This window comes from Manis pentadactyla, chromosome 1 (genome assembly GCF_030020395.1).
Source record: "Manis pentadactyla isolate mManPen7 chromosome 1, mManPen7.hap1, whole genome shotgun sequence".
Lineage (NCBI taxonomy): Eukaryota > Metazoa > Chordata > Mammalia > Pholidota > Manidae > Manis > Manis pentadactyla.
The window spans coordinates 92,502,395-92,517,062 of NC_080019.1; the positions used below are offsets into that span (position 1 = coordinate 92,502,395).

Consider the following 14,668-nt stretch of genomic DNA (forward strand, 5'->3'; position numbering starts at 1 on the left):
TCCAGGAAAACCAAAGCTGAAATCCAAGCAGAGCCCTTTCACCTAACTGAAGAAGTCTTCCCAGTCACCTTCTGGAAAGGGACAAGCCTCACATAAAGGGTTTTCTGGCCTTTGTAAATGGTCTTCCAAACACCATTCCTCTGCCTTATTTAGCAGTTATTAAGCTGCTCACTGTGTATAGAGCCTTCAGATTCCCCCAGAAGGCTCCAGATTCCCCCAGAAGGCTTAAGCCTCCACAACGTCAAGAGAAGGAGCTGTTTTGCCCAAACAGGTCCCAAAGCAGAGGAGTGAAACTGTCTTCCTTATATGGTGAAAAGCGCCCTGTCCCTTTAAGGCCAAGAGACTTGGCTGCAGACAGTCCCTGGGAAGTTTGCAGGCAGCCCCATCCTGTGTCTGATCCTTGCAGCTCTGCAGGTGAGTTCCCAAACCTTCTCTCCCCAGTTTGCCCTCTACAATGGCTCTCACGGTGTGTCGGGTTGGAAATGCTACCACAGAGGATTAGAGAATTTCAGAATCAGCAGAGAGGGTGTTTGCAGAAGTTTAGGTTGAAGCAAAAGACAGGGTTACTAGGGAAATGTGTAGTAATGCAGCCAGTGAGGATGCTTCTAACTTCCAGTAGGGAGGAGGCATCAAGGTGACAGAGGGCCCTGAGGCATTCCAGGACAGGGCAGGGGAAACAAATTTGGCTGAGGAAAAGGGACAGATTCTAGGTAAGATCCTGCAGGGGTGTAAGTTTAGACTCCTGAGCTGTAAAACCTGGTCAACTGCAAGTTTAAACCAAGCAGAGCTGGGAGGAAATAATGCATCTGCAAGTGCAGAAGGCTTTGCAGGAGCAGGAGCTACAGGGCTGACTGCAGATGAGAAAGTATACACCAGTGTTTGCATGGAAGGCTGCAGCCTTAACCCTTCTGGAAGCCCTGCTTTTTAGCAGGTAGGGTTTGACTGCACAGAGCACAGGGGTGGGCGTAGGGGGTGCATGTCTGGAGTATTGCAGTAGTAGACTAAATAAATGAGTGACTGTGGTTGTGGAGACGCATCGCATGTCTAGTATCCCCACAGCACCGCCTCCAGGGAAGAGAGATTCTCTAAGCTTGGAAATTCTGTGTCATCCACAAGCAGAGGGCTGGAAGAAGTCTCATTTAAGCTGATTACTGCTCTGTCATTTGCTAATTCAGTTTCCTGATTTCTTTTCCTCTATGGCCCAGACCCTTTTAAGATATTAATTTGAAATTAAATAATAGAAATTTTTAACAGATAAAGATGTGCTGGCCGAAGTGTGTGTCTGTGAAAGGTTAGATGTATACAGTTGGGGTTGGGATTTTATTGATAGGATAAAAAGAAGTAGGCAGGGCACAGGACGGGAAACACTTGATGGTCATTTATAATGTATCTTGAGCCCTTTAATCAAGCCCACTTACCAGCTACAGACAAAAACTAAGTACACCCAGGAATTTTAAAAAAGAGATACCAAATTATAGGGCTTGGGGTTATCTTCCCTCCTGTTAAATCTGGGGCCATTCATCATTCAGAGTCCAGTGGTTCCCTACAGCTGTTGTGTGGGGGAGTGAACACAGAGGCTGGATTAAAATTCCTTACATTCTCCATGCCTTTAAAAAATATTCATTCATCTGAGTAGTCACTGAAGAATTCTTTTTATTATTAACTAGCAAGTCCTCTATCCACTTGTTTCTGAAAGACAAAATGTTCATGAAAAAAGGTTTTTGTTTTATCAACAGGGATTTGCTAATAAAAGGGTCCCTCTTCTCACTTCTGATGGGTGGCAAAGTGGTGATTATTGCTTGTTGTGTAGGAAGATCTGTACTTGACTCTCAGAATCACACAGAACTCCATTTGGGTTCACCCACTCAGAAACACTAATGTTCCCAGCAAAAAAGTTAACTATGCGTTCGCGATTTGGAAGAGAGCAGAATGCGTGGGTATTACTTTGCTTCATTCTGTATCAAGATAAATCCAGAAAGCGGTGTCAAATATACTGCTTTCAAATATGAATGCTGCCAAGGAAAACAAAATAACCTCCTTAAAGCTGGAAAATCTCTAAAAGTAACATACTGTGATCTTTTATAAGCTAAATGGGGCATTTAAAAAGGAAAAAGATGTGGCTTCCTGAACATTTCACACAGTGACCCTCAGTTATGTAGCGACTGTGCAATGTCACCAAAGCTATCCATTTATCTGTACCTCAGTTTCCTAAGCATTAGAACAGTGCATTATTGGAAGGGACTTACAACGAAGTGAAAAGATGAACTGCACTTGGAAGTGAGCAGATCTGGGTCCCTTCATTTATTCCATAACTTTAAGCAAGTTACATAGCCAGTGTCCTCATTTGTAAAGGTGAAATAATAAACGATGTCATCATGGTAAGAGGAACCTAGAACCCAGAAGAGCCTCCACCCTTGTTATTTTTCAATTTTTTTCTTTTATATTGTTTTTGAGGGAGGAAGTGAGTTTTGATAACAGAAACCAGCTCTGTAGCACAACTTTAGAACTATAGTGAGTTCACCCCAAATCCTCACCCTCCTTCAAAAAGGATGCCCAACTCCCTAGGAAACCCATCCCTAATTACTAACCAGGCTCATTGTTCAGAAGTTTTTAAAGCAAACCCACTTCCACTTATTTTGTTTTCAAAGAAATGAAGAATAGTTGGTTGTTTTCTTGGTATAAAAATATCCCATATTGTGGAGAAGTTGGGGTTCCTATGGCCAGGATCCTCACTGAACTTAAACCACCTGATGATGTAACTGGTCTGTTGCTAGGCTACCGCTTCCACACCTTTAGGTAATAAGCTATTATTTTGCTATATAGAGAGATGGGCCCAGTGCTCTGGGCGGAGGCAGAGACGCTAGTGCTCGACCTACTGCCGGAGAACAAGCCGAGTAATAAACCCTTTCACCCCAAAGAACATTTTGCTGTCAATTCCTTTGGTCACACTGAATCCACAGCGAACTTGCCCGGAGCTGAAACCCATTGGTAAGACACGTATGCTTGAAGAACAGTAATAAGCCATCGAAGAATCCCAATGAAGGTTGAGATTAAAAAGTGTTTTTGAAGAAACTTTTCTTGTTATTATAAGGCATCTCTTATGGGTGTTTCAGTAATGAACAGTTGTTACTTTACTGTAAAATCTCCTAACACAGTCACACAGCTGTGTTTAAGAACATGGTTAGTGTTACTTTCAGTTTTCGTTGTTCACTTCAGACCCTTTTAAGAGCAGGTTTGTGTAACTTGAAACAGGGCTGTGTGTGTCACACTTTTAAACTGAAAACATTCTTTCCACCAGCTAAGAAAGGTGGTGATGAGTTTCAGCAGCAGGAAGATTCCTTTGGAAGTACAAATCACAGCACATAGGGCAGCTGGGAAGTGAGAGCTGACTTTGAAACTAAAGTAAGGGTAGGTCACCCCTGTGGCCCATCTTCTAGTTGTGGATTAACACCACCTCTGTCAGGAGGCTGGTGTTAAGAATCAACACTTGTCTCCTCTCTGATTAATCACCAGGGGAGCAGATATTCTTCTCCCAACTTCATCATTTCTGTTCTCCCTCTCCCTTTGCACTCTCTATTGCCATGTTCCCATACTAGAAGGGGTGCACACCAGAATCACCTGGAAGCTTTGTCAGCACACAGAATGCTGGGGCCCATCACCAGAGTTGCCCATCTGTCGGTCTGGGCAGGAATATCTGCAATTTGCATCAAATTCACAGATGGCCTGGGAACCAGCATTTGGGAGCCACTCCTCTAGTCCAGCACTAAACCTCACTCTAGTGTTTCTGATGATCTAAACCTCCTCCCACCTTCCAAAATAATATGCTTTCTATTCTTGGGGGTGAAATAGAGCCCTCTCCTAACCATAGTTATATGTTACTATTTATTGAATTCTAACTGTAACAAGAACTGTGCTAAACACTTTACATACATCATTTGTCAGTTCCCCAGTAACCCCACGTGTTTGGTATCATGAAACAAACAGACAAAGAGTAGGTAACCAAGAACTCACAAGTGACAAAGAGAAGATACGGTATTCAAACTTAGATTTATCTGGAAAGATTTTCTCTTTCCACTATTCCAAGGCTGGCAAATAGATGTTTAATTTGTATGTCAACTCTGACTGATTGATGGCAGCTGCCTAGAGCACTGGGTAGAGGAGGCCCAGGTGGAATGGGGAGCTCAACAGGGGGGACTTCTGGAATTGGTGAGCTGTGCCCACGTAGGGTGCAGGAGTGGAGAACAGACATGTGGTGCCATGTATTTGCCATCTCCACACTATGCCTTGTTTGTGGAGCAATTTTGTTAGCTACTAGAATCAGATGAGAGTTGGATTTTTACATTTGTTCCATAGGGAACAACAAAACAAATTTCCTTTTCCTTCCCCTTCTCTGAAGGGTGACTCTAAGTTTTTGAGCCTTGATTTGAAAGGGTATCATAACATGAAAAGTAAAATGAAATGCAACTGGTATATTGATAGGAGTAAGCACCATGGACATTTGGTCTTAAAGTGGTGGGGATAAGAGAATTATATTAATTATAGTCTTTATATGTTACATGTCTTTCAGTGTGGCCTATCTAATGGATTGCCTTATACTGAAATAATCCACTGTGACTTAATAAGGAGGTAATGACATTTCTAGTTTTGTTTGTTTTTCCATTAATATTCAATATGGGATTTATTATTTCTAGTGTCTCAGTGCTTTATCTGAAAAGTGAGTTTGATAATGCTTCTCTGCTTCTTCCTAACATTTATTATGTATGTGATTAAATCATATAACTTTACAGCATGTATTTTATTCAATCAAGATTATTTATAAACTTTTATTCCCCAGGTGCTGGGGATATAGCAGCAACGAAAATAAGACTGCTGTCATAGAATGTACATTCTGAAAGAGAGGACAGATAATAAGCAAGGAGACAAATAAAGAAGAAAATTGTGTATAGTGATAAGTGTGTGTAGTGAGAGAAAGGGACCATGTGTGTGCATGTATAAGGTGGTCAAGGAAGGCTTTTCTGAGGAAGTGACATTTAGTCTAAGATTTGAATGTGGAAAAGGCACCAAACATGGGTAGTCTGGGACTACAGCAGTCCAGGTAGAGGAAACAATCCATGCAAAGATCCTGAGGTTGCAGGTAAACAGGGGTCAGATCAAGTAGTCTAGTAAGGGTTATCAGGTTTGGGCAGTGTGATCCTCCTCTTCTGCCCTGGAGAGTGTTTGAAGATGGGTAGGTGGTAATTTGGAGGCAAAATGCTGTAGTTGAGGACAGAGCACTATTGACTTTCAGTGAGCAGTGGCCCAAGATGCTAAATAAACATCTTGCTCTCCTGTGGACAGACACACCAGAGACTTGTCCTGCATGTACTGTCCTGCAGATATTGTCTCTATTAAGAAATCCCAAGAGCCTCTAAGTCTAGAGTAAGATTTTATCCTCAGTAGAGTTGGAAGCTATTCAAGAATTGTAAGCTTTAAAAGATGATCTTTAAAAGATCACTTTGGCTACTGTGTGGAGAGGGAGTTGTAAGGGGCCAAAGGGGAAAGCAGGGGAATTCAGTAGGCAGCTGTTTCAGTAGTCCAGAGTAGAGATGATGATGGCCTGGGCAGGGAAAGAAATAGTGAAGGTTTTGAGAAGTATTTTTACCTTCAAGACTGCTAGAAAAATGCTGTTTCCCATGACACTTCTATGTTATCTTTCTTTCTTCCTTGAGAGACTTTTCAGTTTCAGAACCAGCTGGTTTCCTCTATATTCATTTAAGGGAATCTTTATGGCACCAAATTAGAAGACCTTGCTCTTTCAAATGCAAGTCCTTATCCTCTTGCTCTTTAACCTTGCAGATCCATGTGCATTTCAAGTTGTTCGTAGCTCAGGAAAGCAGTCTATTTGATTTGGGCTTTTAAAAAGAGAGAAAATTACATGTGCTTCTTGAATCACAATATGTGATTTCTTTCTCTGAAGGGTCAATAGGAATTAGCCTATATATATCATTTTACAAAACCAGCGCCTAATCACATGAGTAACAGGGACCAAGTCTGCATTTATTCTGCTGAAAGAGGAACATTAAATGAACATCAAAATCACTTGAAAAGATTGCAGGAATTTCAGCACTAATTTTACTTGAGTATTAAAGCCTTGCAAATAGTTTTCAGGTGCATCAGCTTCTTTCCCACAAAGGCAATTCAGCTTCCAGAATGTTGGAGAGTCCCCCTCACTGCTGTCTCCTTCCCTCTCCTCATAGCCGTTCTTCATACTGCACCCCAACTGCAAGGGCCCCGAGACTGCCCTCAGAGGTCACCTGCAGAAGAACCCACTTCTCACGCCCTTGGGGGCAGGAGCACCCAGACTTTAGGCTGAGCTGAATAGGGTGGCGGGAGAAGACGAGAAAAGGCAGTAGGCGTCAGGCCATACCCACCCTGGTGAGCGGCTCCATGGAGTGTGGAAGTCAGGAGGTGGGTCTTCCCACCAGAAACCTGTGTTCTCAGAGCAGAGTGGGTAGCCACCAAGGGGGTCCTGGGGACTGGATGCGGGGCTGGTGGAACAGCACGCCACAGCCTCTGACTGGAGCTGTTGGAGCCAGGCACTCACCCACCCACATCCTGCCTTCCAATTTCTGGATGAAACTGAGTAAGAGAAGCAGAAAGTGGTTAGGACCATCCCTCACCTCCCACTATCCCCAACCCCTCCTCCCCCACCAAAACAAATCAAATCTTTAAACCCATCACCCAGTCAACATAAGCCAAACTCCCAGGAGTTAAAAAAAAGCAAGTGATCTCCCTTAACTGTAAAAACCAAGGAAGATGGAAGTTCTGCTTCATCTCTGGGCACAGGTGTGATCCTGCAAGAGGCAGACCGCCTCACTGCCTACCACAAAAGGGGGCACCAGAATCAGGTTTTAGGAAGGAAAGAGCAAACGATTTATATTAACAAATCCTGTCCCCGCCATCAACTAGCCATAAGAATTTGGACAAGGTCACCCTATTGGGTTTCAGAAACAGAGCTGATTAGAAGTTCTTTCAGATGTACTCAGAAGCTGTACTTCATAATTCACCTCAAGATCTTCACTGCTGTCCTAAAGTGAAAACCAGATCTCAAAATCCTAATTGCCCACCTCACCCAACTCTTATTTCTCTCTCCCACTCTGAATTAATAACTTTGTTGATGCTGCCTCCACTGGCTCCTGAACTGCTCTCAACAACACACCCAGAATACAGCCCATTTTCTCTCTCTGCATCTCTTTCCCTCTACCAGCTCTTAATAAGCTCCCTGAAGGGAGATACGAATGCCATAGCTTTTTATTTGAATCTCCGGTGATTAGAGTGATTCATGATGCTTACTGGATGTTCAATAAATGTTTGTTATTCAATGAATAGATAGAGAGGATATAAAAGAGAGAAGAATGAGCCCAAGCAGTTCAAAACTCAAGAGCTAGCTTTTGCTAAAAGCCATATATTCTGCCCCTAAGATCTGAGACTTCCTAAAATTAAAGAAAAAAGGGAATTTAGATATTAGAGCAATAATTTTCAGATATCACACTTTCTAATACCCTATGTCTCCACTGAGATATACCAGTTTTGCAGTATTCTAGAAATACTAGCATTTACCTACCCTTTATGGAGTGTCTCGTATCTGTATAAAGAGCTAGTATAACATTGCTGAGTGGATGGGTGAAGAGGGCCAGTTGTATGGTGATGGATGGTAACTAGACTGTCAGTGGTGATCCTCTTGTAGGGTATACAGATGTTGAATTATAATTTGTGCACCTGAAACTTATATGGTATTATATCAATATTACCTTTTTTAAAAATTACTGAGTAGAAATTTCCAGATCACTTACTCCATGACTTCATTCCTCTTTAAGCTGTTCCCAGGAAAAAATCCAAATCAGAAAGTTTAAAACTGCCTGCATCTTGTCTTTATAAGCTTCTATCCTTTCATTTATTTTATTTGAAATGTATAGCCACCATGGCATCATAATTAGAATTGCTAAAGAATATAGGGAAGGCCATGTGGGATAAAACTCTGGCTGTCTAGCCAAGTCACCAAACTGGAAGGCCGTGCTGGTGTGTCACTGGGGAGAAGGGAGGGACCTAGGAGTCACAGCAGAGGTGGCCCGGAAAATGACAAACCGAGGCCTGGTCCAGTTCCAGAAGTTTGGTTGTGGGGCAAACCGAGATAGGGTGCAGCGTCCAAACTTCTGGGCAGTGGCCAATTGTTTGATTATAGCCTTATCAAGGAGGACCGTGCATGAGTGATCCCAGCCTCAGGAAAGGGGTCAAAAGGGAAAAGGAAAGAGTAGATTATGCCTCTGCTTTATGTCGGACCATCTCTGAGAGGATGCTGCCCCTGAGCTACCTCAGAGCTGGGGCAGGAAGAAATGCCCCCAAAAGTGTGGGGTCACTAGTGGTGTCTCCAGGGGATGTGCATAAGAGTTTCTTCCAAGATGTTGTCCACAAGGCAAGAGTAACAGACATCTCCAACTTCATCACAGTGATGTGCTATATATGGTTCATCCACCCTTTTTTCTAAGCCCTGTTCTTAACTTGAGTAGCAAGTGTCATGAACTCAATTATTTTTGCTTTTCCTGTCTGCTGTGTAAAGAAGCAAGCCCCTTTGGCCTTTAGTAGTGCTGTCCAGGGAGTGGGGGAAGAGACCACCATGAGACCATGACCCAGCTATAGGAGGAATGACAATGATAAACTTTATTCGAACCAAAAAGAGCAGAGTTTTGATAAGCTCCACAGGGGTCTTATCCCAGGGGCGCACAAGGAGAAGGTTCTGGAGGTGACGGAGACTTTTAGCAAAAAGGTGTTGGGAAAATCATATGAGGAGCTTACATTTGCTCCTAACTCTGCAGGCTATTATCTAGGGGGTGCTTGCATGAGGGGGTAAGTATCAGTTTAGGGCCCCACAGGCCACTTGGCCAAACAAAATGGATGTTGAGGCAGCAATACCATGGTGTAGCTTAGCCAAACTCTCAAAAATACCTTACAGTCAAAATGTAAGTAAAAGCAAGGGGTTAAGCTAAATTTTAGATGAGTGTTGAGGGGTAGCAAGCAAAGGCAAAGAGAGAAATGTAATCAGGGTGGAACATCCAGAGGGCTTTAAAAATACCTGAATAACCCGACTTAAAAGGGAGAAGTGGGGAATATTGGTGCTCATTTCATCATTATTCTTTCAACTGTGCATTATGTTTTTATACCCTGCTTGGTATGTATGAAGTATTTTAAAGTAAAGAGATAAATTTAACTCCCTCCAAAAAATAATGGCCTAGTGTCTGAAAGAAATTCATCAAGAACTAAATAAGTTGCCAAAAGAAGGCCAATAATACTTTAAGTGAAACTTTAAACCATAAACCACAGAACCAGTACACATATCACATCCCCCCTCCCCTATCTCTCTACCTTCACTGGCAAAATTCTTGCTGCCTGGAAAAAACTTTGTGGGAGTGAGGAGCACTAGGACTTATCTATCAACTACACTTGAGAGAAAACACATATCCCCTGCCCCCTTCCCTGCTTGCCAGGGCAGGGCTGGTTTAGGACACTTTCTTTTACAAAGTTGAAAAGTTAAAAATAATGCCTACTCTCTGGAAGCTGGTGCTTAATACAAGGTAGCCATTGAAGAGAGGCCCATTTAAGAACAGAATGTATTCAGTGGAGCTGCTGTACAATGCCAGGTGGGTACCTTGGCCTGCCTTTCTGTGTTGCCGTCCATCCTAGGGTTCTGCATTATGCTCTGTACACCAGCTCAGTATTTCTTACTTTGCTTCACTCTTTGCATGCCTCCAATAGCTCATTTTCTCCTGAGCCCTTGCTTAGCCAAGTTCCCTGTATTTGGTTCCATTGATATTTCTGTTAAAATCAATCTCTTCCTCTAATTATTTTCTGTTTCACTTCTTTGAACCCCATCCATTTCTCAAGAAGCCAGGTGTTTCATAAAGAATCTGGATGAGGTTCAGGCAGAATCAGGTAGATGCAGCTGCTTGCCCCAAGACTTGTTGCCTTCCCTTTAAGTAGCAAAGTTGGTTTACTAAAGGCACATGACATTCCAGGGACGTGAACATGGACATGAACTGAGTACCCTCCCGATGGCAGGTGCTCAGTAATTACCGAGTGAGGGAACTAATTGGGATCTCGTTTAAAAGGGGTAGACTATATTCTGACTTACACTTAATTTGCTTCCCCATTCCACCTTCAGCCCCAGTATCTTTCTGCTTTCAAGTTTTTCTTTCTGGTCTAATACCTATTTCATAGCTTATTTCTTTGATGCTTTCGTTCACACATTTTCAGATTAAATTTCTTTTTGTTTCCTGCTCATATGTTTAACCTCATTACTTTAATTCATGTCATAGGAATTTGCTAGTAACCTTGTTTATCAGATTAGCATTATTTATGTTCTGTTTTACCCCTTTCACCAATGAACTAAAAATCATGTTCATATTGTCTGATTCTTAACTTCTCTGTATTAGAGTAGTCTTTGCTTCTATATTGGTTAATTTTCAGTGTTTTTCTAGTTAGCCAAAGTCAAAGTTCACCATATGCTATGATTCTGACTAAGCTATGGATTAAGAATAAAGACATTGTCTTAAAATGAGATAATGTCTGGGATTTACTTCAGGATAATGGAGTGGAGGGTGAGGGGATGAGAGGGGTTGCAGGTGAAATAAGATGCCCATGGGTTGAGGGTTGCCAGAGTTGGGTGATGGGTACATGGTGTTCATTATACAATTATGGAAATGTTTGAAGTGTTATTTTTTAAAAAAACAAAAAGTAGATATATGCGTATAAAGTTGATCCTATGAATTATCTTAGGACTTGGAAAAAGGGAATTGATCGTTCTCCAACTGTTCTTGTCACTGTCATTTATAGGTGGTTCTGCCCTTCCTATTGAGAAGTTAATACTTGCTCCTCCTCTTTCTTTCTTTCCAAATTTTTGTCCATACCCAGGAGGGGTCACTGTGGGGGCAAGCACCTTGCACAGCACCTCACCTCTGCAATGCTCACTGTCCATACTTTTGCCCCGTTTTAGCAGCCCACAATGTCTTGATTACACTTCAAATCATGTTTGAAATGATGCAATCTCTATATGCTGACTGTCTAGCACTGTGGCTATGCTCCTCAGGTTAGGTTCTGGTACTGAATTTACTTTTTCTTAACAGTGGTCAACACATAAGACACATAAGTAATCTAGCCATTTCTGGTTTAAAATTCTTCAGGCCTCTCTATCAATTTCAGGTTCAAAATCAAGTTCACAAAATCAAGCTCTTGCTTTCCAACCATTTCTAGCCTCTTCCCCTATCATCCTCTAATATTCACTCTTTTCCAGCTATACCAAATTTCCTTCACCTATGAGTAACAGGCCATGCTTTCTTGTGCCTCCAAACTTCTTGCCATAATGTTCCCCGAGATGAGAATGTCTTGTCACTCTGCCTCTGGGGGACTTTGGCACCTTCTTTTTGTACCTCAAGACTCAGTCCTCCAAGCATCACTGCTGGAAGGCTTCCCTGAACTGTGCATGTTGAGTTAAATGCCCCCTCCAACACCTTTTCTCTTAGCACTCTTTGTGCCCACCCTGCTACTTTGAAACCCAACTGTAGTCACTGATATTCTTTATTTCCTTTCTACACTGTGAGCTCTTTGACCTCTTTGAACTCTTTCACTCGAGAATCCAACCCAGTGCTTGGCACAAAGTAGTATTTGAATGAATGAATTACTAATGGATAAATGAACGCTGCTACTTCCTTACCCCCACCTCCCTACCTAAGGGCCTTCTCCAGAGGTCCTGACAATGTGCTCAGTCCTGGGCAGCCCAGCCAGGCTTTGCCTCTTAACTGCCCTCCTTAATCCGCTGAACCATCTGGCTCATGCTGTAACTCAACTGTCCCTGTCTCTGCAGAGCCATTCTATTTAGTGTTTCATCCAGATGAGTGCTTCCCAAACTATGCCACACACTTTTTTTAGGTGATACTAAGAAAAATGTCTTTTGACAGTCTTGTATATATATTCAGGGGCGAGGAGGGATGAGCACATAAAACATGATTTCACAAGACACTTGCTTAGGACTCATCCTCATCAAATGTAGGTAGTACCATGTTAATCAGACTTAGCTGGACCTCATAAATCAGGGGCAAGTTGCTCAGGCATAATCATAAATGTTCCGAACCCTCGGCCAGGCCCATTAGAAGGAAAGACAACTAGAAATCACACCAATAGGGAGGGACTCCCATACACTGAATTCCACAAGCAACTCTGTGTTTTATTAAGTGCTATGTTGCAATGTCATGTCCTGAAGTTACAGACTATGTATAATACACTTAAATGTAACAGATAAAAATAGTTGAGTATCTGTTGAGCTGTCCAACCGCATCCTCATGTGGGTTCAGATTTTTAGTGTGGGTTAATATAAAAACTAAAAAATTTTCTCATTAATGTGGATCCTTTTCGTTGTCTGAAACTATCAATTAGGATATCCAGCTATTTTGATCAAAAAGTTCCATTCTTCTCAAGAAAAAACTTATTTTCAGCCAGACAGCTTATAAATCAATTCAATTTATTCTATTTTTTTGTTTGGAATTTTCACTTTTCATTTTTAAAAGTTTAATAATATTGTTTTATAGAATTTACCATACTCCATCAAATCTAATATACCATTGATATGTAAAACACATTACCCAATGTGCTGCTAAGAACAACAGAGCTGTTGAAAATTATAATTGCAAGATGCCCTTAATGCTAAGACACAACCCAATTTCAGAGGTGTTAAAATTATTTTTAAAAGTATGCTTAGAAATTGATGAAATGCAGTATATGTACACTTCACTCTTGTAGCAGATAATATTTATGTTCCATTTATCATAGTGACATCAAGTTTCCTTTGGAATGAATTTAATTTAAAAATGAGTTGATTTAAAGAAAATATGTAAATGAGTGTAGAGGTGGAAGATATGGCAAAATCCTGGAGATAGTAGCCAAGTGGCTGGGATTTGGCCCAACTGCCTAGGCCCAGATACTGCCTGTTAGCTCCACCTTCCACCTTCCAGCTCAGGCCAACCCCACCACCACCAGTATGGTGCCCAGCCCCTCCATTGAGCACGGGAGAGGAATTTGAGCAAACATGCCTATACTCAGGTTGAGAAATGTAGCTGTAACTCACTGAAGCCATTTCATGAGAGTGAAAAGAAATTCCTAGGAAGTAGACTCATTATAGATATTGGGATAATCTGGACTTGCCTCTATTTAAATAACGGTCTACTCTAAAGACTCTGTTTTGTTTTGAAGACATTCTCCAAAAAGCAAGGAGGGAAAATGGCCATTTTAATCTCTCTTGCTGTGTAATTTATTTACTAATAATAGCTAACTAAACACTGAACATTCAGTTTCAGTGATTATTAAACCAAAGAATGGTCTACTCTGCTTCTCCTAATATCTTTCCCAGTTGAAAATAATTATGAACAACTTGAGGCAAAATGTATTTCATTTAGAAAATACAGAAATGGCTGATTTCCTACTTCCAGGATAGAAAAAGTGAAGAGAGAATCATTTCAGACAGAGCTGAGGAAAACTGTTGAGTTTCCGTTGGGCAAATTCTGTGCTTTTGTATACATCTGCCTGGTTGCTGAGGTGGATTTGTTTCTCAGACTTCCAGCTCCCACCCTGTACTGGGTTCAGTCCTTGGACTACTAGGCACAGTGTGCAACATTTCCCCAAGTGCCCTGCAGAATCCTGTGATGCATAGTGCGGATTCTTGAGATTATTGGCAATTACTAACCCAAATGCAACAGAGCAGGAGGTCACAGTCTATAGGCTCCACTGCTTGCACAGAGCCTATTTTTGCAAACTTAATTTTGAAGGTTTTAATGTAGGTGTAATTGAGGAGATAAATTGAATACATATGCACATCCTAATAAAGGTATTCTTCAGAGTCAGCAAAGATTCACATCATATTAAGCATCAATGAGCCTATTACAATATAATAAAATGGAAAGGTCTTATAATGGGAGATTATTTATAGGCTATTAGTATAATTTTAAAAATATAATCAGTAAGAATTAGCAAAATTGATAATATGGAGATGCAGCCCGTTCCACTCACTAGTACTAATAACACTAGCAATAATTCTATATAGTAATGTCAGCTGAAGGCTAACCCTCTTCCAAGGTCTTTGTTTATCCTTATGGGTGTTTTTGTTCATCAGATCATTGCTGCATAATTTTATAAAAGCTAGTATTCATAAAAGTTATTGACATCATGCACTCAATTTTTTTTTTTTGTAGATAATTATTTTTTATTGAAGGGTAGTTGACACACAGTATTACATTAGTTTCAGGTGTACAACACAGTGATTCAACATTTATATACATGATAATTCTAGGTACCAGCTATCACCATACCAAGTTGTTATAATATTTTTACTATATTCCTTATGCTATACATTACATCCCGGTTACTTATTTATTTTACAATTGGAAGTGTGCACTTTTTTTTTTTTTTTAGTGAGGGCATCTCTCATATTTATTGATCAAATGGTTGTTAACAACAATAAAATTCTGTATAGGGGAGTCAATGCTCAATGCACAATCATTAATCCACCCCAAGCCTAATTTTCATCAGTCTCCAGTCTTCTGAAGCATAATGAACAAGTTCTTACATGGAGAACAAATTCTTACATAGT

General features: G+C 41.1%; 1 protein-coding gene across 1 annotated transcript in view; it reads left to right on the forward strand.

Annotated features, from left to right (window-relative positions):
* Window positions 1-343: 343 nt before the first annotated feature.
* The window catches only part of SCHIP1 (schwannomin interacting protein 1), a 146,004-nt gene continuing 131,679 nt past the window's right edge, over window positions 344-14,668 (forward strand). The window contains exon 1 of the mRNA XM_036904085.2: window positions 344-414. The gene's annotated coding sequence lies outside the window, so the exon portion shown is untranslated. The remainder of the gene's footprint in view (window positions 415-14,668) is intronic.